Source organism: Platichthys flesus, chromosome 3 (assembly GCF_949316205.1).
Source record: "Platichthys flesus chromosome 3, fPlaFle2.1, whole genome shotgun sequence".
Lineage (NCBI taxonomy): Eukaryota > Metazoa > Chordata > Actinopteri > Pleuronectiformes > Pleuronectidae > Platichthys > Platichthys flesus.
Window position 1 is genome coordinate 20,938,691 of NC_084947.1, and position 26,566 is coordinate 20,965,256.

The following is a 26,566-nucleotide window of genomic DNA, read 5'->3' on the forward strand; positions in this document are numbered from 1 at the left end:
CACTCTGTTTTCTCTGGCTATGCACCACTGATAATGGAAATACAGTAGATCCCAGTGTCAGAAAATGACCACCAACAGTGCAAGTTGTCATGGGCCGCTGCAGTTCTATCATAGTACAGACCTCGAGCTGTTTCTTTGTTTCTTTATGGATGATTTTGAAGCTTTTTCTAAACTCTCTGAAGTTCACCACCATTGATCATCAGCGTCAATTATGTTGGGACTCCTATAGGCTTTAATGCAGCAGGATAAAGAGATGAGTCATTCTATGAATTGTTGTTAAACCCGTAGGGGAGATTATCCTTTTAAATCTGTCACCAATAATACCATCACTACTCCAGGCTTGTTCTCCAACCACATCACAATAGCAAGCACAAGTAATCCTAAAACACCGAGGAAGAGTCTGTTAATCCTTATCATCACAATATTTAAATTATGGCACGCTGAAATGGATAATCTCAAGTGCGTTCCATTTTTTTTCCATTAGTATAAATAATAGGGCACAGAAAAAACACAGCATGTAGGAATTAAGATGTGTTAAGCATGCACTGTAAAAAGGAAGAATTCAACCTCTACATCTGATTATATAAATTGTTAGGAACACACAACGGTGTATTCAAAATGAGATTATGGAAACACACATGCATCTCACATACTGAGGCATAAACCTGAAAGAAACTCAAGTTTATATTTGTTCTTTGTATGAAATTGTTCTTCTGAGTATTCACTTGGCAGTTTGAACATGTCTCTCCTGACTTCAGTGATTAATTACAGAGGTCTGGGATCTGCTAAAGAGACAGTTACAGTGGAGAGACTCCGAGCAGCCGTGTTGCTTTCACTGGGGTTTGGGACAGTTTCCGATCCATAACTCCATACCTGACATTCAAATAAAAAACATTTCACTGTAAGACCTAAACTATGGACTGTGTTCAACTTGAACTGCATCGCCACCGAAGTTTTAGTGAGTTATCCCTACCTCCAAGTTCGGTGGAAATCGGGATAGTAGTTCTTTCGAAATTCTTACCGACAAATAAACCAACAAACAGCCACAGGTGAAAACAAAACCACCTCGGTGAGGTATCCAGGAATTATTGATGTAAAATGAAGCAGGATTCTACACTTCAGCTCAGATTGATTGAGATATTAATTATAGTTACTGTTTGTTCTATTCACATTGAGAGAAATGCAATCAACTGGTGCAGCTTGTGCACAGAGTCCTGCTACACCACAGTAAACTAAATGAAAAGAGTCCCATTGCTTTGTCAGGCTTATTAGAAATACACCATTTTCTTATTGGATGTGATGATTACAGGAAAAGAAAACTACCACCTTTAGGAATGGAATTGCAATTAAGGGAGCTTCAACACTGTTTACCCCCACACACACACACACTTAAATCATACGTCGTCTCATATTTTATCTACAAGGATCAGGTTTGAGCCAGTTAGTCATCCGTGATGTGAAAGCATCAGATAATCACACAGTCCAAAGGAATACAGAGGGTTTGTCAGAGTGAGTGATGCGCATGTTCTCGTCCCAGAGGAGCAGCCTCAGTGAGGATGGATGAATAAGTGAACGTCCGTTGAGACCTCTCAAGGTCACCAACAGAACACAGACTGAGTCACAGCTTTAAACAGAGACCAGCTGCTGCTGCTGCTCAGGACATCACACAGACCCGTGTGTGTGTGTGCCCGCACCACTTTTTCCCTTTTCCACAGCAAAATAAACAAAATGTGTAGAGTCAGTTCCCAGACTAATTACATTCAATCCTAATGGTCTCCATGGGTCACAGACTATTATCTCAGTTGTTTACTGGTAACCACATTTTTTCGTAGCACATGCTGCAAAGTGTTGGGGGGCACAATCTGGGCCATACTTACAAATAATTAATAATCACTTAACCAACATTTCACAAGTCATGTTTGAGTTGCTGTAAATACTAAGTCAGCATTGCCCTTTGTTATCGCTGTAGCCGTGTGTGTGAGTGAAATAGCAGCTCGCCTCCTTCCAGCTGCCCCCCAGTGAATGTTTGTCTTAACCACCATTGAAATTAGTTACATTTTTCAGTGAGGAATTAAATGGGACAAGTCCACTGCCCTTTCTGCACCTTTCTCTCTGAAATGGACTGATAGCTGCTGCTGTGCGTCCACGATCAACCAGAGTTTTTTTGCATGCGTTTCATAAAATGAGTGTGACTTTCATATAGAGTTAAACAGTTTACTTAATTGGTGTTATTTATTCATACATTGCATGTCAACTAGGTCAGAGGTTTGTAAATCAGTGAAACTTCTCAAGACAAAAGCATTGTGTTTTTACTTTGAACACAAATCAACAGGATGTGATTCTATGACTGTAGTTGCCATGATGGAGCGCAGCACCAGTGACGCCTGTGAATGTTTGTGTAAGTCTGATTTTGTGTAATACAAATAATAATATTATTATTTCTGATTCGGACAGTTTAAGCCTCTGTGACTCAAGTTTCAGTTTATATGAATATTGAAAGTATTGTGTGTCTTTATCACACCAAATGCGACTCTTCCTTGGGCCCTTAATAACACAAATGCCAAGTGTAAAGCCGATGAGATGAACTTTCTTGAAATATATATTCCATCTTCATTCAACCAGACAGACAGACAGAAGTTTGAGGAAGTGGTAGGTGGATTAAAGTTCCTATGATTGAATGAAAAAGGAGAAGTCAGATGTGAGGGGGATCTCTCTGATGAACGGATCTTTCACTTCTGTTTTTCATCAAAAACCCTGAATTTCAACACCCACAAAAAAACAGTACATCATTTTGGGCTTAATTAACCTTTATTGTTTACCCCACGCAAATTAGCCTTGTAGTCTTCTTGTGCTCCATAATTAGTCTTCATTTCCATATGGGCCAGAGGCTCTCCTCGCACAAAACAAACGCACCAACAGACACTTGGGAAAGGAAAGTAACAAGGAGAGAGGCATAAGGGCCTCTGGCAATTAGCGAGGACCCTTTTAATGCGCTGGATGGGCATGTTATGACAGTGCTTGATGAGACATTGCCACCACACGGAGCAATTCACCAGCGAGATGCGTCCCTGTGGGCATGTACACTACCAAGACAATCAGCTGGGGGATCATTTTCCTTATTTATCATCATCACAACAACCGGGGGTCAGCGAACACCTTGTCGTCCTTGGGGAATGAGCGGTTGTAACTGAGGTAATTCAAAAACATAGGCATCAATTAGTCCTGCTCTCCTCTGTGATCTGCACCCTTGTCTCCTGCAGTGAAATAGAGCAGGGGATTGTGTGTGTGTGTGTGTGTGTGTGTGTTAGCATGCATGCTTCAACGTCTACCTACCTTGCAGCGAGCCTCTCTCTCTCTCTCTCAGCAAGGCCATATTAAACACACAGACCCACACACACATATACTATGTCTGGTTTAATCCAAAACGGCACATCGACCCAAATGGTCGTGTTGTTGTTTCCCCGCGGCCCTCTTTGATGTTAATATCCCTGTGAATTATTTATCTCTGTGTTCTTTTTGCCTTCTCCTCATGCTCTCTGAAGGAATAAATCAAAAGAGCGAGGCACACAGAGAGAGCCGACAGGAGGATTTATCATGGGGAGTATTGTTTACCGCGCTGACCTCCAGGCCCTGCTGTATACACATATCTGTGCTTTGCAATCAAACAATCACCTCCTCTCATGGGGCTGATACACAAACACACGTCACACCTCTTTCTTGTGAAGAAAAAAAAGGTTTCTATTATTTTTCTTATCTAATATCTCCATATATGCTCATTATATTGGTTATTAGTTATGTATATATAGATATAATAATTGTATACCAGAATGTGGTTTATACTCAAGGGCTCAGTTAACCATTGGAAACCGCTTGGTCCTTAATTAAAGCAGCAGATTAACATGCAGACATGCAGACTCACGTTGTCCCCATTTGACCTATTCCATTAATATGAGCAACTGTTAAGGAAATGTGTTCCACTCTGTCCCCCTCAACAGATTTCAGACATGATACTACAAAGATGTATCTGTGGGCTTTCTGTCAATCATCTGTAATGTTAATGACATTGACGACAAAGTAAAACAATGCATTCTCTGATTAAACTCCCTTGGACAATTTGTCTTAGATTTTTCTCCATAAATCCATAGCGATCCCTGACAGTCACTAGTTTCTCACCAGCACATTTGACAGTTTGGAGGGTCTGAGCTCTGGCATCACTCATTACATTTTAGTTTTGATCACACTAGAGTTCTCTTGGTAAGTAGAAGCAGGATGGAGGAGTCCTACAAGTCAGTATTAAACAGCTTTAAAAGATATAGAGCCCTGTCATTCTTGATTGGCAAGCAGAAGCAGCGGCAGTGACTGATAGCGCTACTGCTAATGTCCTCCTACTGACTTCACTGGTGTGTACTTCACTGTTCTCAATCTTCTCCTTCCATACCCAGAGTCCATGCATTTTGTGCCACGCAGAAGACCGAGTGAAATACAACTTTTAAAAACTTTTCATGAATGCTAAAGGACAACAGCGCTCATAAACTGCAGCCCGTAATAAATAACCAAGTGGTGCATGAACATGTGATCATACTTATCTGTACAGAGTGAAACTTGAACTTCGACGGTGGGAACCAGTTTAAAGAATATATGAAGACAATGTCAACCCTTGTGCACATAAACATGTACAGGTTTTGTCATGTCTATGAAAATATTGGTGCAGAAGATACTGTTGTGATGTAAAATTCTAGATCCTCTATACTCTTATAGGTTTCCTTCTAGAATCCCCATAGCTGGATTACTGATGTGGCCAAGCAGGGATCAGGAATGTAAAAAATGTATTTCTAGAATGTTTTCAAAACCCGGGGGCACAGTCTGTCATAGTGCTCCATGTGTCCTCCAAGATTCCATGGTTGAGAAAACTGTCAAAAATGATCTTGGAAAGCGTCTCCATCCACCTGTGGCTTGCTTTGAGCAGGTCTGTGCTTCTTCCTCTTTTTTAGTTTGATCTTGATCTGGCTCTTTTCCACCATAACCCTGGGAGATTTATCTCATTTCCGACTCCTGCAGGAGAGCGATAGTGGAGTCAGACTGTTCGCTGATTGGCTGCAACTCCTCCTCAGTTTTCTGGGTGGATGCAACATCAACAGTGTCCTCAGACAGCTTCTCCTCTTCCTCCTCTGTGACTGAGGTCTTCACATGAGAAGTGAGAGTAAGGTCAGTCTGGCTGCTGATTGGCTGCAACTCCTCCTCAGTTTTCTGGGTGGATGCAACATCAACAGTGTCCTCAGGCAGCTTCTCCTCTTCCTCCTCTGTGACTGAGGTCTTCACATGAGAAGTGAGAGTAAGGTCAGTCTGGCTGCTGATTGGCTGCAACTCCTCAGTTTTCTGGGTGGATGCAACATCAACAGTGTCCTCAGACAGCTTCTCCTCTTCCTCCTCTGTGACTAAGCTCTTCACATGAGAAGTGAGAGTAAGGTCAGTCTGGCTGCTGATTGGCTGCAACTCCTCCTCAGTGTTCTGGGTGGATGAAGGCAAACGATTCACATTGTAGATCCAATTCATCTATGCTCCACTGATTGAGTAGCTGTCCATAAAATACCAAGATGCTGGCTGTTTGTAATGGCTTTCTGTCTTATCAGTAACATCATACATGTACTACAAACAGTCAACTATTGTTTTCGAATACATTACATTTGATTGTGAATTGTGGACAGAAGCACGGCCTCATACTACATAGAGACCTAAACCAGGCTGAACAACACAGGAATGAGGTGACATTTGGACACATGTGTGTTCTTTTGCAAAAAGTAATCAACCAATGAGCACCAAACTCCAGACATTGACCAGGGATGACTGCATGGAACAGTTGTCATAGACTCAGTTAAAGAAAGAGATCCTCAATTCTTTGGATGTTTTTGTCAACTTCTCAGGAAATAGTGTATCAATTCACAGTGATAGATTTTGAGGGCACTTTCTCTTTTCTTCTCCTTCCTAAGTTTAGAACAGCTGCACATACATGGGAAGGATTGTTTGTTCTTGGCGGAGGGTATGTGTTCTGCAGGATTTTAGTTTGAAATATGATTGCATTTCACCTCCCACTGAAGGGGTGATTTAATTTGAGCATTACTTTTCTTTCCGTCAGTGTGTAGAGTGCTTATGAGAACATATCAGTCCATAAGAGCTGCACAACGAGCACTCCTCGCTGTCATGCTGCTCTCTGGAGTGAAATCATTTCACTCCACCAACTTCTATCTATTTGGTGAAGATGTCTGCGACAGGCACCGACTATATAACATGAAAGTTGCTGTCACAATAAAACATCCCATCAAAGCCCATTTTACAATCTGTCAGATCCATAAAACAATGCTATATTAAAGAAATGAACAAATGTCAAATATTTAAATTTGACTTTTTGTCTGACAAAGTTCTTAGTCAGCTACAGTCCTAGTTTGCACTTGACACAAAACATTAAAGTAGTATTTTTAAAGCAGTAAGTAAAATGCAAGTAGTGGAGAGAGTGAATGGAAACGTGAAATTAATTTGTTTTGTATCACAGTCTAAAATCAGATACATGATGCTACTTAGTCATTTATCCTTGCTGGCTTGAGAACAAGACTTTTCTCAATCCCTGTTGAAAAGTGTGGTGATTTTCATCACTCAGCCGGGTTTGAAAATGAGCTGCTGCCTCATAAAAGTGGCATCTGGACACTAACAAAGATCCTTTTCCTTTATTTTACAGTTTGTTTTATAGAGGAAGGGCAGACTGAACATTTTGCTACGAGGGACATTTCAGGCACAGCACATTTTTAAGTGACATTACTAGAACAGGACTCTGTGGGGTGGTTTAACTTCCAGGTCTGTGGTTCTGATGTCACCGCCTTTCCACCACCTGAGCTCAGACCAGCCAATCCCCAAAGTCAAATTGGCCTAGTTTAACGCCTACCTTCCTGTGGTAGCCACTGTGTTGCTGTGTGCAGTTCAGCTGCTGTTGGGCACTAGACCGGACATGACTCCACATGAATATAATCAGACTAACTTCTTTTCCCTAATGGTAGCTCTTCGATATTATTTTTGTATACAAAGATTTCGGTACATATTAGTAGTTGTCTGCTTTTAGTGGCCTTTCTACCTTCCCTTTTTTAGTCATAAACAATTTGCATTCGTAGGTTTTCTGCAGGTTTTAGCAAAAAGCTCCTAAGAGTTGAGCCTTGTATGTATGACTGAACTTTAACTGTAGCTAAATCTTTAGTGAGACCCAGAAAAAGATGATTCTCCCCTGAGGCCCTGTGTGTGTGTGTGTGTGTGTGTGTGTGTGTGTGTGTGTGTAAACGCTAGTATATGTGCATATGTGTGTGTGTGCGTGCCATACTCCCAGCTGCTGCTGAAGATCAGCTAGACTGCAGTAATTAGCCTGATCCTTAATGATCATTGCTTCTAGTATTTTGTCAATGTCAGACTTAGCTCCATGATTCCTTAAAACACCTTTCGCCTCACAAATTAGAAGTAAAAAGAATGTATCTTTCTGCATGAAAAGCTGTTAACATATGAAATCAATTGATGCTTTTAATTTAATACTTTACTTTTCGGCAATCAACTTCACTGAGGAGGTCTTCTTTTCTTTGCCTATTTGTTTGTGTGTCTATAACTGGGTTATGCAAGAAATCCGCTCAAAATTCAATAACGTCTTTTTCCCCTCCTTTAACAATGGACGATATGGCTATTTTGTATTGTTTGTGTATTACATAGAATATTGTAACGTTTTTAGGAATTTAAGGGTATAAAGGTAAATATGTGCTCAGCTGAGTACCTGTCTATTTGTGTTGATACTGCAAAACTCATACGTGTTTAGTATTATGAGATTTTTAGAAATAAATAATAGTCTGGAGGTAACAGTATTATTATATTCCTTTACGTTTAAATTATAAAAGGACTAACAGGCACTTAAAGTTAATTAAACTTCAGCAGTGAATCTACAGGTAAGATTAGTCTCTATAGTCCACAGTAGAAACAAGCTTACAACCTCACAGGCAATGAGCACCGAGGTCATTGTCTGATTCTGGCACCGAGCAGATCTGTTGACCCTTAACTCTTTATAGACGTGTCTTAACCATTCTTCAGCGTACTGGCTACTGCAAATCTGTACGAGAGCTGGTATCAGCGGCAGCAGCAGCCAGCATGAGTCAAAATGGAGAACATGGGTTGGTACAGGTTTGTAGCACTGAACCGTGTCAGCAGCGAGCACACACAGAAACATGTACGGTAAACCCTGAGGGAAAACATGTATCATCTGTCTGAGACAACCTGCACTGTGCACAGCAAATTGAACTTTGTCACAGTACTCAGCTGAATTTGTAAAAGTATTTAAGGTTGTGATGCTTTCACTTTATGACTGGACGTTTGCTAGCGAGGTGGGAGAAAGGAAACAATTTGAGAAATGTCAGAATCAGAACTGTTGGGATCAGGCTTTGGTTGCACAGGCTGTACTCAGCTGGATATACTGTTAGTTTCAGTTTATTTTTTTAAAGGAGATTTGAAGAAAACAAGAGAAATATCATCAGGCTTACAAAGTAAAAGAATATGTTACGGTCTGTAAAGAAAACAAGTTTGTTACATCCACTAGCAAATGCTGCCAACCATAAAAAATAGTAAATCATAAAAAATAGTAAATCAGGTATCTGGCTAAATGGTAGTTAAATGTGTGATTTGAAGTAGCAACAAGATCGTTTTATTTTTATGTTATCACCCCACTACACCCTTTGTCCCCGCAGAAAGGCAAACTGGAGTCAGGTCAAAGACCAGGCCTGATGCCGAGGGCCAAATTGAATTACCATGATTGCTTAGTCTTTTATAATTAATTTGCAAAGGGCTTAAGGGCCTTAATAGCTGTGAGGAGCGCAGGCTTGAAGGACAAACACTAATTAAAAGTTGCCAAGGATCAGGAGTACGCCACAGTGCAGGAGGAATTTTCTGTTCAAAAGAGCTGATTATAATTCTGCACCGGGCCTCCACCAGCTCTGCTATCAAGAGAGTTCACACTTCCCTTCACAGACAACAGCGGTTGTCAGGCTCTGAAGACATTTAATGGGAGCAGGTCATGATGCCACTGTAGTGCAGGTTTGGACCCACAACACCGGTGTGGAAGGATTTCAAATTCAGAGCTGGTATGTGTGATACCTCATTTGGCAGGACACTGGGTCTGTGGAATTTAGCAGCATCGAGCTTGTCTTTAGATGAGGTATTTAGTGAATGCTCTTGTGCTGCTGCAATGATCCCTGTGGTAGAATTAGCATAAACTCCTGGATCACATTGACGCCAGCTGAAAGGCAGGAGTATTAACCAGGGTGACTCTTCTAAGATGAAACTGGCATGTCCTGAATGATAAACACGTGGTGGAGGAGAGGACGTTTCAGACTGAGAAACTGCAGGTCTGAGACCAGACTGCCTTTCCTTTATGTTTGGTTACATTTGTTAGACGTATTTAAATAACAGTGGGGTAGATGACAGGTCCAGATGAATGAGAACAAACATAGACTTTACAGTGTATACACCAGAACACTGGAACCCTGCAGTCAATGTATGCGAGGAATCTCTGTCTGTAAGGACCACTCGTCTGAACCACTTCAAACTTTGTGAATATAAGGAAATTCGGACAAAGTGTGACACATTCATTCCTAATGAATTTTGAATAAGCAGACAAACAGCTCTCCACAGTATTGGGGCTGAAACCATAGCGTAAGTGATCAAGAATATGGTGTGTCACAAAGATGGCTGTGCCTAGACATAAACTGTATATATATAGATTGACGACAAATCCCTCTCCCCAGTGGCGGCTGGTGATCAAATACATTTTTATTGGGGATTTGCATTTTTGTTTTTGCTTTACAAAAACAACATGACAAACGTTTCAGAGATACCCCTGTCGTCATCCATTGGACCTCTGTGCCAACACTTTGAAAACGAAAACGGGTGAAGCAATAAAATGCATTACTTACACCACATCCTGTTTGACACCTCTGTTTCTCATAACAGCAGCGGGAGGAGCACCGGGTGTCAGGTCGTCATCATCACTTACAGACGAATGTGTAAATCAAGCTCCTTTATCCTCTTTTTTCTTGTTGGGGTGTATTTGTAAAGAAATCAGCAGATCGGCGGCAGTTCCACTGAAGCCGGTCAGCTAGCAGCTGTAGTGACTCAGTGATGGCGGACAAACCTGAGATGGCATCAATGGTCGATTCACATAAGATTTCGATATACAACGTGGCACAGGGAGCTGCGTCTCGAGGAAATTCTGTACCAGCCAATTAAAGAGCAGCCTCAGGTCCCGTGGTTGTCAAAACGTTCAGGACCCACATTCACATCCCCATACGGAAGTATTATGTATTTATACCAAACTCAATTTGAAAACAACTTGTATCGAATGCTCATAGGCACTTACATGCAGAGGCATTGTACCATTAAAATATTATTCAACTATTAAATTATGTTAAACATTTGAATACAGGCTTTTTTCTCTCAGGATGTTGCAGGGGGCGGCGGCCCAGCGCACAGTATTAACCACCCACCACTGCTTCTCACCACCTTCCAGAAATGGAAAAATGTATGACAATTGAACGAAGCCTGACATGAGCGCAGCCATCTTGTAGCGATGACGTCATTTGGAGCTGTATTCTGCACAGCAGCATGGAGCCGTGGTGTCAAGGTACTGTCGATACTCCACTTGACCATCCAGAAGTCAGTAGGCTTCAATCATGATGTTCCACCTGATTTTTAATCATCAAATAACTTATTAAGACCAAACTTAACAGAAAAATTTGAATTTGAATAACGATCAGTGTGATAAGAATTATTTAATGTGGCATGGATTTTTTATTTTGGCCAATTACCAACCCACTTACATGGAGGAGGTGTGATTTATGAGCTGAAACAATCAGTACCTGCTGCAACCAGCCACCAGAGGGAATTTCTCTCACAGCGTTCTATTTCAGGATTAACTACATGATCCAACATGCTTCTGTTATCAATCATTTAAAACAGATTTTCTACGTTTCTTCATCCACACCCTGAATATCTCTGCTGTTGTATGGTATCGTGACATTTCACCAAGCGTCACATGGTTGAATGGCTCTTTTAAATGTTCTGTTTAGTGTAATGGCGATGTTTGATGAAAAAATGGTTTCAGTTGTTGTCTTGTTTCAGTATCAAGTGTAAAGTTGTTTCTATGAGGCTTTATCAGAAAAGCTGCTGACTGTGTCAAAAAGATGTTAAAGCAGGTTCAGCAGACTCAGTTTTTCAAGATGGAAAAACTGCAGAGAAAACATAATATTTTGTCAGTTTTGAAAAAAATATTTTAATATATTTAAATTATTTTAATCTTTCCAATTTTTTGGGGTTGTTTACAACCCGCTTTTCTGTTGTTTGCCAAAACCTGCTTGTTGCAGCCTCACACAGACCCTGTAGATGTCAAGCCCTCAGGCGATTTTCTCTCTGGCACTCAATCCTTTTGTTTTCTCCCTCCCTCCATTTCCTCCTCTTTGCTCTCCTCTGCCGTCACCTGTGGAGTAGCTGCTGCTGCTGCTGTCTCTGAGGGGAGAGCAAGGCTTATTGAGTCAATTGAAGCAAAGAGGAAATTAACAGCTACTGGCTGGCTGCTTTTATTGTTTTGTTTGGAGACAAATGCGTCTGGGAAAGGGAGGAAGTAGTTTCCCTGGGCTCTCTCTGAACTGCTTTGTGTTTTTGTTTTTTTGTCCATTTCTTCCCGCGTTCAGCTTACATCTCATTCTCTAACTGCTGATGTTGTGTTTAGAGGTCAGAGCTCCTCCTTACAAAACTAAAAAGGTACAATTAGGAAATAACTTGACAACAAACAATCTGGATTGTAATTAAAATGCTTTACAAGTTGAGGTGGGAGTGGAAAATAACTTGTAGGAAACATTTTATCCCATTGTCCTCACACTTGTGTTTTTGTGCTTGCCAAACATCACTTATCACTCATCATTGCTCGCTTGAATTAATATTGTTATTATAGCAGCAGGAACTGGGTTTACTGGTAGTTGTGTTCATGCAATTACTGGGAAGCATGCAGGACGTAAGCTGTTAATAAACCTGCCTTGTCGATACAATCCTGAGTGTTGTTTCAGCACTCTGTTTATTTATTATCTGCTGCACAGCCTTTAACGATAGAAGCTCACATGCCTCTGTGTAACATGGAGCTTAACCTTATCATGAACAGTGTCAATGGGAAACTTGAGTTTGGATTTGAGCTGTTAAACATAGTGGTGATTGTTATAGTGGATATAAATGCATCTCGTTAACCCCTTGTTAATATCAGGGGTTGGTTTGTTACCAGCTGGCGATGCCAATTTTCCAATTGTATGCAGTTCAACCATGACAGTAGAGGAGGCTGCAGGGAGGTTTCATGATACGAGTTCCTGTCAAATCTTAGACAGTGACAAACAATGAAGGAGACCTGATGGAATCATACAGGTAGTTACATGTATTTGGGAGGTCACAGTCTTTTCATCACTCTAGATCTTTAGTGGAGTCCTCAGTGAACCACATTCGTAATAATCATAAATGCTAAGCATATCCATGCAGGTTTTTTTGAAATTATGTTAACCCATTAATATCAAGTTATGTGTCCTTTGTGTTTTTGGGAACTCCCTTCTTACTCATTTGGGTGAGAATATTTAATGGTTGTCTTTTTTTTGTGGTCTGAGGATTAGAAAATAATTCAGGCTATTTAAACAAAGTTGTTGTTGCAAGAGTTATTTAAAGATCTGAGAGCATTATTAAACATACCACGTATGAAACCAAGCAAAAGCTAAAAGGGTTAGTTTATTTAAAGATTATTCAGCAAGGTAATTAACAGGCACACGATTAAACATTTCTGGGTGTCCTTTCCTTTCTTTGACTGCTATTTTCTACTGCTGTTCTACTCAATTATTATATTTGCTACCCGTAGCTAAGGTTAATGCAATAAATCAATAAATCTAACCATCATTGGGCTTTTTTATATTTTTGTTGAAACTGTACCAGAGAGGAGTTTATACAACTTTGGTCAAGTTGGAGGTTTTTGTTTGTGGTTCCTCTGTGTTGTGTTATTGTCAGAGGTGTTTTTTTCTGGTAAATCGAACCAAACAAAGTTATTTTGAAAGAGTTGGCAGCATCTCTACTTGTACAGGTTGAGAACAGTTGCAGTGGTGATGGGTAATAAGTCCTTACATTCTCATAAATCTGAATTATTATCATGTGCAGCCACTTCTGCTGTGCTGAGATAAAATCAAATTCTCTTGATTCATCATATTTTCTCACGACAGATGAATGCACACGGGGCCATCAACAAAACTCAGACATTTATCGTTTACCAGCCGGCTGTTAACGTATTAATCAACATGCTTTTCATCAATATCTTTTATTCGATGTCCCTTGTCATCACTGTCATCTTAACAAGAAGAAGTGTCAGCCACAGGAAGGCTTATTCGCAGCCTAATTGACTGGAGCCAGTTGAGATCATTTGAAGCTAACCACACTTTCTCACAATGAGGTTTTGATGAGCTTAAATCAATGGTGAGCGGGGGGGGGGGGGGGGGTAGAATGTTGCATGTCGTGCTCATTAATTCAATCTTCATACATCCCAGATGCTTGAGTCGGAATAATAGGAACAGTAAAGCTATTGATCTTTCTCTGGCGAGACGGCATTTAGAGAAAACACACAGTCAGGGCCGTTTCATCTAAACAGTCAAATACATTTTTATTGTGTGCAGGCCGGGTTGGCTCTAAATACGGACTGCTAACCACAAGCTCCACCTTATACACTGAAACTATTTGCATAACTCTGGGGGGGAAAAGCGCGCACATTATTGCACAGTGCGTTTAGGCCATAATTTAGATTTTGTTTGGGCTCTCAAAATTGCATACAGATGACTTTACATGCCCAGAGCCAAACCAGGCAGGCACACATACCTCTTTCTCTTAATGGGACACAGGCAGACCTAATTTTGGAAATGATACACATTTGCTTTGGGAGATCATTAATCTAAATTCATTATTTTCTTTCGCCTTAAAATATAGGCCATTCAGACTGTGAAGGTATTAGCACTGTCTCACCCAGCTACAACAATAGATTATCTTTTCATTCTGTCCACAGCGAGCACGATCATTCTGTTGTACAATAATCTGGCTCCCCCAAGCCTTTCTTCCTGGCTCCTCGCACATCTGCACAAGGCTATGCCAACGAGTGGAGCAGTTTAATTTATCGAGTGCCTTAAGATAATATTTACATAAGCAGTGTTGAAAAGAAACCTTGCAAGGCCTAAGGTTATTAACGGTAATTATGCTTCATAAATCCATGCCCTTCCCTTGCCAAACACACTTACGGGCCCTGCAGCTCATATTTGAAGTTCGCAAGCTTGATCACAGAGAAGGGAACCATGTAGATATACAGATTAAGACTCAGCAACATCCACCCACTTACCAGCTTAAAAGAGGACACTGTTACTGGGTGTATCAAGGCACATCAAAGCGCAGTTGTGCTATGAACGGAGTGATACATTGTCTGAGCGATGGGATGTGACAGCACAGATACAGGCTGTCGCTCACACGCTTTCCATCCTGGATTACCAGTGAGTCAGGCGGCAAGGCGTTTGCTTCTTGGCTGTGTCGGTGGAGGCAAGCCAAAGCTAGAAGAACTTGCCCACCCCCTCACACCAAGTAGCCATGTACTAAATGTTTACTCCTAATGCAAACATTGGGAGTCAGGACTTGGGGAAGGCTCCTTTCCCATAACAGTTCAGGTGTCTTTACATTAAAAGGTAGATTTGCAAAGCATGGGAGTGAGAGCCAGGGATACTTAAAAACATGGATGTTATCCTTTCTCTCGGATTCCGCTTAAAAATAATCAGACCTTTACCAAGATGCATGTAATTAAATATTTTTTATGAAGAGAAGATATGCTTGAAGTCTAAGAGATTACCTTGAGACTTAGAGGACATAACTGTACTTAATATAACCAGGACCTATTTAGTTTGCTAACGTGTCGATGATTTGAAGGTTCACCATTTTTATTTGGCGTGCTAGAGTTAAGTGTTAACAAAATGTTGTGCCAATCCATGTCGAAGACATTAAGCTATTTTATGAATAAGTGAAAACTAGAGCAATGGTCTGTCATTTGAATTTATCCCTTAGGATGACTATCTGTGAAGAATGTAATGGCCTTACTGTTTGATATTTGCCGCTCCAACACTGAGAGAAAATCTATCTGATCTGAGATGAAAAGCAGATCATCAACATGGGGACTAGGGACCATGAATTTTTGTCCCGAATTTCATCTCCAATAGTCAAGATGTCCATAAAAAAAATCATGACATTTCATCCAAATGTTCATTGTGACATTTCAATCTAGACCCTGGCAAATCAACTGATGTTGCCATTTTTAGAGCGTTGCTGCTATAAACACTTCAAAGAAAATGTACTCCAATACTTTATCAAACAGTTGCAGCCACTTCTAGGCACATTGAAGTTTTTGTTTTTTTTAACAAATCAAATTTCAAATAAAAGCGTGATAACACAATCTGCATCGAGGCACAGAAAGAAGGCATCGGTGTATCTGAGGGAGTTTGTGTGCACCTGGTTCCATGCAGCTGCTCTGTATCAACACTCATTCCTTGATAGTGAACCATGAGTCACCAGCTCCACTACTGTAGATCTTTCTCTGCTGCGAGTGTAAAGCCTTGAATTGAGAGCTGATGAATAGGCAGGGGAGGCTCTTATCAGCGGCAGCTGCAGCAGTCATTTATCAGTGGAAAATAATGGAAGCGAAAGGAGATGAGTGGAGCAGTCGGCCTATTGCTCCACAGAATAATAGGCCCACATATTCTCAAATGTCCTGGAATAACTCTGTATCTCCATCTTTGTCACTGCTGGCATTGTGCACCACTTGTAGAACAGGCATCAGGAGCCAAGAATCTGCCATTAAATACAAAAAATGACGACTCAAGGGAGAGGCTGTGAAAATGGTAATTATACAACTCATATTGAGGATGTTGATGGGGAAATAATGAACATTTTCTAAATTCTAAGTCAGAAATTCAGAAAATCAGGAAATTACAGTCAGTACAGAATATGTCCAGGAATTTAACCTCCTAACACATTTACAACCTAAACCTTTATTATTTTATACTTAATATAAAGAGAACTTAATAAAAAAGTAAAAGGAAGCTATTAACGCTAAATTAGATTTAGAAGTACTACTTTATATTTAGTACATTGCATTCAACATTTAGTGACAGTGTGAGAGCGATGCTAACTGAAAGTTAATTTGGGATTTCCCCATAGTAACATGTTAATCATATACTAAAAAGCAATGCTAATAACAGCACTTATGACAGGCAGTCAACATAGAAAACAATATCCAAGGAACAGATGTAAAATGCAAATCTAAAAATTGCAAGAGGAAAATTATCCCTTCCTCTGAGAAGAAAGGAGCCATAATTGACTAATAGGAAACATGAAATGTGATTCTAATAAATAAAGATTAGCGTTTAAAGCAATATCAGCAGTCAGCAAATGAATACACTTCTGCTGGATTTCTTTAATCTGTTTTAAGCTAGTTATTCTTAGATTTCTGATAAATAATGTTATTGAACAGCTCTGATGAGGATCTTTATCTGAAGTGCTGAAGCCCCCACACTTGTGGAGCTCTGGTCTGCTCTTACGTCCTAACCTTAGACTGCATTCAAAGATGGGCCACATGACTTCTCCGCAAATGTGAAGCAAACCATCTTGATCGCCACCTGGTGTTTGGCTACAGTTTATATGTGACATGGTCCTGACCCACGAGCTCAGTGAGTACCCTCAATGAATACAATGAATCAGCTCATCCCCCATTGATGCCAGAGCTTGTGGTTCTGACCCTTTTGGTTGGCTGCACTGGAAATGCAGCTGCATTCAGATGTTCTATGGCCTCCTCGACATATTGTAAAGTGTAAACAGTTGCCGTCCTATTTATTCATGACAGTTTAGTCTACTGACAACCGCCCACATTCATGGCTGATTAAGATTCAGCAGCAAATGCAAATGAAGCCTAAATCAGTCCTCATGCTATACGTGCGCCAATGTTCTGACAAGTGTGCAAACACCTCGGAGTAAATCGCACACATCCATCGCACAACACTGCAAATATGTCCCCTCATGAACTGTGCTTTGTCCTTTATCTGGAGAGGGGGAAAAGAGAACACTTGATCCAAAAGCTTCTTATCAGTGAACTTGCTTCCACTCATGAGTTCTTGCCTCAGTCAGGGACAGACACTATTGCTGCAAAAAATAATGGCCACAGCTAAAGCTTTAGACTGACAGTATAATGACATCTCTCAGTGGCAGAGCGGAAACATTAACTAAGTGGCTTACACCTCAAGATGCACCCAGAATAACCTCATGAAGCAGTGCGGGATATGATGCCTCAAGCTTGTGTTTTTTTTGACTGACTTTTATTAGCAATCACATGCTGCCTTCACTAGACACATTTCACACTGGAGACTCCAACAGGAAGAAAGGCTGTTTGCAATTCTACCTGATTCTTAACTGTGTATTTAATCAGCACGTTTAGTTTCTGCCTTGCTGCAGCTTAAATGATTAACAGAAAAGGACATGTATCTGTATTTTTATAGCACTGTTCTTGATGACCACTCAGCACACAGTGCATCTATTAGCTGCAATTCAGGGTCCAGTATCTTGCCCAAAGACACTTCGGCATTGACTTGGGGAAGACTGGGATCAAACCGCCAACCCTCTGATTCGAGGGCAACCGATCTACACAAGCACCCCATGTTGTGTTCATGAACCTGCAAGTTTGCACCATTACCCTTGTATTTTCCTCTAGTTTGCTTAATAAAGCCTCCTCTGCCCTATGATTTAGTGGAGTGAACCGACCGAGGCAGTCTATCTAAACACCATTAATCAAGGTCCTGTGCACTAGCACGGCAACTATCAGTGAACACTTAGGCGTTTTCTATAGGAGGCAAAGAGGGCTGGGAGGTGGTCAATTATAAGGAGAAGACACAATGGTCAGCTGTATGAACACACATACCCACACGCACACACGCACAAAGTAACACAGCCAGACCACACTCTCTCTCTCTTTTTGCAGACATGCTCACACAATGCGTTGGGATAATGGCCCGTGGTGCTGCTGCTGGGGACCTGCCTCTTCATTGTCGCAGCCTCAGCAGCTTGTGCATGCTGGGGCCCCTCGGAGGAGCTGCCTGTCTGAAGGGTGCTGCTTCACAGGTCCTCACCGCCATGACCCCACTTCCTGATCAAACATGAGTCACTGAAGCTGTTACAGAAATAATGTCTGTGTTTCACTTATGAAGAATGCAAAGAGATTTTTCAAAAGAGCGATATCACCCAACCCAAGATTAAGCTCCTGACTTGTTTGGCGCAAAAGGGGCCAACATTGCCTAATACCTGGGTGTTCATTAAGACATTGGGAATGGTTTATATATATTTTGAATGTGTTTCAAGAAATGAATTATTTACATTACAAATTATAACTTGCTCAACACTACTGAAATGTATATAACTCTGGGGATTTAGAGATGCACGCTGACGCCGGCTCTTCATTCTGCTTTTTGATGCAATGAGGATATATTTTGAGTTTTTTGTAAATTGTAATGCAACCACCTGTCTTCTCCTCTCTCACATGTTTAAAACCCACAGTGCAATAATTCAGCTTGTATTGGGTTGTATCTCTTTTGATATTGTCTTTTGTCTCAGGTTTGTACTTGTAGACTTTGATTAGTACAGTTTGTTGTCTCATGTGTCAGTGCACCTGTGGATTGTTACAAATTTCTGCTGTACTCTGTGCAACGACAACAAAGGAATCTGTCAATATTTCTCTGTATCTGTTGGAGCTGGACGTCAGATGTGAAAGCATGCTTTTATGAAGCTGCTCCTCTTTTACACAAGGAAACAAAGTTTGTTATCTCAGGATGACAAGATAATAATTATGTGGTCACAGGGGAAGAGCTTGTTATCTGGAGACAACAAGATAATTAAGATTGTGATTGTGAGATAACAGGGTTGAGGAGATCTGTCCGACCGTGACAGCTCCTCTGCAGCTTTGAAAGGTGCAGTTTATATCGCGTTCTCATGAAAGTGGAGCACAATGAATCACAGCTGAGCTGATGAAAGATATTTAAGTAAAAAAAAAAAGACGGTTGGACCTTACAAGTCATTCTGAAGATATATGAGTGGGGTTCTCATTTGCAAATTGCCGTTTAAAAGCCAGAGCACTGCAGCAGGAGTGTCTGTGAATAATGTCTGCAGCACTCAGGTTAAGTATTCTTCAGTAGCTCGTTGTCTCTGAGGAGGTCGGGGCAGCATATTGTGTGTTTACTGTTATGCTTCCTTCATAACAGTAAATAGCCATCCTGTTCTCTTCTCTTATTTATATAGAGGCAGAGACATTGCTTAGATGAATTGTATGCACTGTGCTGCCTGCAGGCTTTCAATGCAATCATGTTGTACCGAATCAAGGGCTGCTGAATTGATGAATTAAGTGTGATCATTATTGTTTTTCTCATATAATTGGAGTATGAGAGCAAGACTTATGGAGTGTGCTTTAATGGGACATTGGTCTAAAAACAATGATAATGTGAGATATAGATGGATATAGCATTAGTTGACTCCAGTTTGTTAATCACTCTCCTGCTTAAAGGTACAGTGTGTAGAATTCAGTGACATCTTGTAGTGAAGTTGCCTGTTGCAGCTGAACACCCCTCACCTCATCCTTCCCTTCCAAACACAAAAGAGAACCTGTGGTAGACTTCAGTTATCATAAAAACACAAGGGGTCTTTAGTCTGCCCAGTTTGGACAACTGAAAAACAACATGGTGGCCGCCATAGAGAAGAACCCACTCCCGATGGAAAATTAAAGAATTTGAATACAAAGGGCCCATTCTAGGGTCAAGAAAACAAAGATTAATACAATTTAGAGGATCACGCACTGACCTTTTAATGGGGCGGACAGAAAGATTAACTAGATTAGCTAATCCCCCTCCTGCTGCAGCAGCAACACCACGCCTACCATTTCCTTCTCAGCTGAAAGTCTGGACTAATGTCATAAAAAGGTCATTATTGCTTTTGGTACTATGTACAAACTGTCAAGCGTCTGTGTCCATTCACAACTTGGTCCAGTCAACTGTAACAGCCACAGAAGCTGTAAGATTTCTACAAGGTTCTACCTCATGTGGAGCTTTTTATTACTTCATTGCAACATTATACTGAAATCACACATTGTAACTGTTCCTCATTGGAACTGTGAATGAGGTAAATCTTTTTCTCTTTAAAAAAACTTGCTAGGTGACCCTCTCTGACTGGAGAAGCTATTTTGGTTTTAACATCACATATTCCGCATATTTCTGCACAAGAGACAATAAAACCCCAGTGCAAACAAAACAGAATAAATGCAAGCAACTGGAAAAATGTAATAAAAGGAACGTGGTGTCAAAAAGGTATTCAAATATATCACTTTGCATTACGGTGATAAAAACAAATGTCTTTCTGTCAGAGAGTTAAAGACCTTGTTCAGCTTTGAAAGAAACAATTAAAGCCACTGTTACTCGTAGTCCCCCCCCCCCCCCCCCCCCCCGTGTGTGTCTCTCTCCAGGTGCTAACAAACCTGATCGTACTGTACCCACCCACCTGTAAAGTCTGCCATTTGGCTCCCCCCACTCCCAGCTGGCCAGTCGACATCCAGGGCCCTGAATATAAGGAGCACACCTGAAGACTTCTGTCTCTGGAGGTCTGGCTGTTAGTGTGACCCACGGGTGGGGAACGTCCGGCCTGCGAGGCCAATTTATACATTTAAAAAAATAATTCTCATATGCTCGTACCAGTTTGCACTCACACACACACACACAGTCCCCAAACCGGTCCATTCACTCACACAGCTAGAAACAGAAGGTGATGGGGAGATGATTGAGGAAAACCCGTCATAATGAACGAGCGTTTGGTTTGTACCCAGTCTCTGTGTGAGTGACCTCCCTCCACACTCCTGCTGACCTCACTCACTTTACACTTAGTTGGTAGTTAAGATTAAGATCCATTTATTAGTCCCAAACACATGCACAGACATAGAAAGGCACACTCATGCAGGTAGGGAAATTTAAGGTTTGGGGTGTCCGGTACATTTTGCCAGATCACTTTTTCTTAAGAAACACTAGGTTAATTGGTTGGTGCCCCTCTTGTACTGTTTTTCAGTTCAGGCTATTGTTTGCATTTTTTTTTGTTTCTAGTGGAAGAATCGGTCATAATCATGTTTTATTATATTCATTTCAGTTTATTTGGCACTCATCTTCACATCTTCCTCTGACCTCATCATTTCTTGATTGTCGTGTTGTTGTCTCTTTAATTTTAACAGTGGACGTAACAGCCACTCTCACATTTTCATATCTGTTTTGACGCAGGATAAAGCTTCTGATGAGGCAGGAAAACAAAAACTAACAATACTCCCACTTAATGAGACACCACACTGCTCAATTGTCACGTAATTAATTTCACTTCTCAATTGTGAGTTCAAATTATCCTCCTCTCCTGGACTGAGCTACTGTTTCATCAGGACCAAATTGTCGTGGTTGAACAGATGCTGCTGACTAAACTGTTGCTTCTGCTCACACACATGTGCAGCAGTCACAACCTGCTCTCTTGTTAACATGTAGCAGGGGTTGTCACTGAGACAGCAGGACACCACTGTTGTACCCTCTTAAAATGGTATGATGTGTCTTTGTCTGGATGTCAGGATTTTGCTCTTTTGTATTTTTACTTTTATTGCGCTGCTGTTAAAACCAGTGAACATATTTACAATTCTGATTGTGAATTCATTACAGCTGCCAAGGAGGTAATGTTTTCAGCGTTTCTCTGACTTTTTGCAGGATTGTGAAAAAACAACTCCCGCATAAATTGTCTTGAAACTTGGTGGGAGGGTGGGGTATGGGCCGGGGAAGACATCAAGGATTTTTCTATTCTGCCGTGAAGGCATAAAAAATCCTTGATCATCATTCAGTGGCCAGAGGCATTATGTTCTTGGGTTTTCTGTCCGTCTTATTCCTGTGAACGCAATATCTCGAAAGTGTTGTGAGTTTTTTTCACTTTTTCATGTTTGGTGAAAACATTCACTTTGACTCGTGGATAACCTGATTAGACTGTGGGGATCAAAGGTCAATCTGACCTCTCAAACCCATTTGACACACATGTTCACTTGGACTAAATGATTTCGGTGGTCAAAGGTCAAGCTCACAGTGAAATAACTATTGAAATATGTACATGGATACTGTACTGGTTGGCGGAGGCATACAACCGGAGTGGGGTAATTCAATTTTGTTTTTGTTTTGTTTCTCTAAACATTACATGACTATTTCCTTTTTTCGTTTGCCCGAGCTGTGAGCCACTTCATGACCGTGCCCTTAGTTCCACGCATTTGACTGGACAGTTTTTTTTCTTTTGGTATCTTTTTGTTTGGTACATGCATTGGGATGCTGGAACATTACTGTTTTCCATAGCAGTAATATTATATATATGCTTTCGGTGTTACCTGATTGGATGAGAGGCGGTGGTCTAGTGGCAGAAACTTGGACTATGGGCAGAGAAGGTCTCTGGTTCGTCTCTGGTTCGACTCCACGGAGAGACAACAAAAGACGAACCTGGATTGATCTGTCCAGAAATCCAAGAGTCTCCCTACCCTGTCTAGTGCCCCTGAGCAAGGCACCTTACTCCCCCAACATCTGCTCCCTGAGCGCCGTACATGGTCGCTCACTGCTCTGTGTGTTCTTCACCAGATGGGTCAAAAGCAGAAGTTAAATTTCCCTACCTGCATGAGTGTGCCTGTGCATGTGTTTGGGACAAATAAATGCATCTTAATCTTAATCTTAATCTTAATTTAAGGCACGTACCACACAGGCATACAAGCAGCAGGTCCCCTGTCGAGATATATACTGTCTCACTCAATTCATTTTTCATTTTCTCTACACTCTTCATATCACCTCATCCCAGAGAAACAAAATGAACTCAAAGCACTCACTATATGACTGGCTGGCTTTAGTTTCATAAATCAAACCTGAGCAGCTAATGTGCTGTTTAATCTCAGCAGATCAGTGGCTGGATGACAACACTACATAACTGCACCTCAAGATTTAACTGAATTAGTCACCTTTGAGCAATGAGTCTTGTGGTTCTATTATGCATACATTATTCAAATAAGCATGTCAGCTTTGTTTTAGTCACATTTTTTGTAGTTATAAACTTTCTAATGCAGCTGTGAGACACAATCAAGTAAAGCCTCTGGCCGTCTGATGTGTCACTTTCATAAAGACACAGTGGTTCTGATGGAGAGGGGGAGACCCTCGGCACAGTGTCGGGGGGAGAAGGGACGAGCCGAGCTACTGTTCTGATCCACAAGAGTAATAGACGTGCTCAACTCCCCCGCCTTCGCCTGTGCTCTTGAAGCACTCTGATTCATGATCTCAATCATTATCATTATTGCTATCATCATCACCACTCTGCTCTGACTGAGCTGAGGGACATTCCTCACAGCTTGTCTTTCACTCTTGGAGCTGCATCTCTTTGGCTGACTACCGGGCAGAATACTCTGTAGCTTTTGACAGCGGTACACTGAATTAGAGGCTTTCACTCCTTCCAATATCTGCCACAGACAGAAACTCACTGACAGAGGCTAGAGATCTCTCAGTGCTGTAAAACAGACCAGCACATATACTGTCACATGACCCTGGGCCGCATGGGAGCTCAGGAGGAAAAGGATGCATGTTTCGATGGCAGCGTGTTCAACTTTCGTCTGATGGCTTGTACATACAGCTTTGGTTATCCTGTTTGTGATTAACAGCCCTGCCACTGAGGTCACTGGAGCTGATAAGAAATAGGAAGGGGGGAAAAAGTCCAGCAGAAAATTGGCCGAGAACAAAGGCCTCCTCACTTCCTGCTCTCTGTCTCTAAAGTGGCGTCTCAAAGTGACCCATTTCTCTCTGCAGCCTCAGCTTGTCTCTTGTGAAGAGCAGGGAATATACAGCAGTGTATGAATAAAAGAGTGGCAGATAAGGAAGTGGTCCCTCTCAGACTCTCTGAGGAGCTTATCTGGAAACTACAAAACTCTCACCAAGTTCCCTTTTTCTCTCCAACAGCCATTAAAACACTTCATTTGCTTTAGGGCTAATATTCTTAAACAGTTCATAAATTTTGGGTCTGGAATGATGACTTTATAAAGCCTTATATAATATTCAGGATGATTTACATGTCACGGTTTAATCTGGAGCTTTTTTGTCCGCTGCCTCCTTTGAAGGACTTCAAATTCAGTCAACTTAGTCAGTCAACTTAAAGACAAATAATCTGCATAGTGTTCTTTTGTTTAATCTGTATGTATGTGTGAGTGAGTGTATGTGTACTACTTGTATTTATCTACTTGGTCTCATGTCTACTCTCCTCTCTTTTTCTCTTTTATAGATAACACACACCGGGAACTGCAGTCATAAATATTTACTGCACATTGTAGACATATTTACTGTAAATAACATTGAGTGAAGTGAATGTGGCAGGGGTATACAAATATATACAGTACATATATACACACCTACAGCACAACACATACTGGCATATATTTAATTGTGGAAAATAGTCGTGCAAAAGCAGATTTTATGATTTTATGTGAAAACACACACGATGAATAACAGCTCCAATGTGCACTCAGCCTTCTGAGGTGAAGCCATTTGATCGCAATGGTGCTGCATTAAATTTGCAACCGGCCAACTAATAATTCATTGGAATATTAAAGCGATATACTGCATCCCCTACTTAACCCCTCCACCCCATTGGAACTGTACACCATTACCACACCAGCAACACCCTAACCCCCCCCCCCCCCCCCCCCCGCCCTAACAGACGCTGTGTGTTTTGCTAAAGTCATCATTTACTGTGATAGGTGCAGCTCTCAGCAGGACCACATCATGGTGATTTGCACTTAATAATTCCCCTCGCCTTTTCTTTTCAGCAGCTACACGCTCCGAGGGCTGTGGTGTCAGGACCGGGTGTCATTGAAAGATCGCATGACCGCTACACTGTGCTCGCCTGTCACTAGCGTCACTGGTTTAACCATCCACAGGCTTGAGTGGGTTGTCAGTATTTTTTTTTTGTATATTCCCTTCCATTGATTGAGAGGGCGACAACATGAGAGACACATGCCTTGACAACATGAGAGACACATGCCTTGACACTGCAGGTTTTAAGCACATATTCCCTCCTCGTAGTTATTTAACAGCAGGTTGGTCAGTGGGCCGAGCTGCATTTTAATGGCTCTCCAGCTGACGTTTTAAACAGTTCACACACAATGGGCCCAGTGTGACTGCAATACTCCCACGGGTTGCTATTTGTCAGTGCCAGCAGTTCTCAGAACTCTGTACATTAGGACTCGGTGTGTTACAAGATGAAATGAAATAAGGACATTTTGGTCTGCACCATTCCTACTGCATTTGTATATATAACGTTTTGCACCCGTAGTGGCATAAAAAAAATTTGGAATGTGAATCAAGCAAAGCAGCAGGTAGTTGGAGTGTGTACAATATATAACTGTAGATTAATTAGAAGTAACAGGAAAGTTAAAGTACCATATCAATAGCTGAGACTTTGCTCATTGGGTTTTCATAATCTCCTTCACTTTTTTATTTGTCTGTCAGCAAAATTTCAATTCAGTTTTATTTGTATGGCACCAAATCACCACATACATTATCTCAAGGCACCTAACTCTCAAGAGCTCTCAGTATTAAAGAGATATCGACAAGCAACTCTTTGGTGACTGTGGCGAGAAATATTTTCTTTTTAGCAACAAAACCCTCCAGAAGAGCCAGACTCGATCTGCCTCGACCGGTCAGGTTGAGATAATGGGGGCAATAGGAAAGGTGGGTCGAAAAGAGGGGAGACAGAGAGAGGGAAGGAGGAATTGCTCAAAAATAACTGGATGACATTTTGTGAAGGGTTGGGGCACGAGCCCATTCTTTCTGAGCAAATACCACTTTATACATCTGTCTTTAACATTGTGAAAGTGTGCATTTGCTAGGATGTGAATGTAATAGTTCTGTTCACCAGACCAGGGGACAAGCTAGTTTCAAACACCTGAATAATGCCACTCTATTTGGGTATAGTGTGCATAAACAAATTAGCATCAATCCATCGATACTGCTTATCCTTTAAAGGTCACACGGGAGCCAGTTGCATACCAACACATTGCTAATTACACCTGCTAAACATCAGGATGTTAACGTTTAGCTCAGCGAGTAGTTCAGAGGCAAAGTCTACGTCCTGTTAACTTCTAGAATTTATCCTGCGGCGTTCAATACTGTTGAATTTGTTCTGTGGCTAAAAAACAAATGTCTACACTGTGAGCTCAGCATTAAGCAGTAATTAAACAAGACAGCTTACACACTTTGGCCAACTTGGAAAGTGCGGTGCTTGATTTAATGACTTTACACAGTCTTACAAATCTAGTAAGTCTTTTATGAGAAGCTGCACTATATTATTG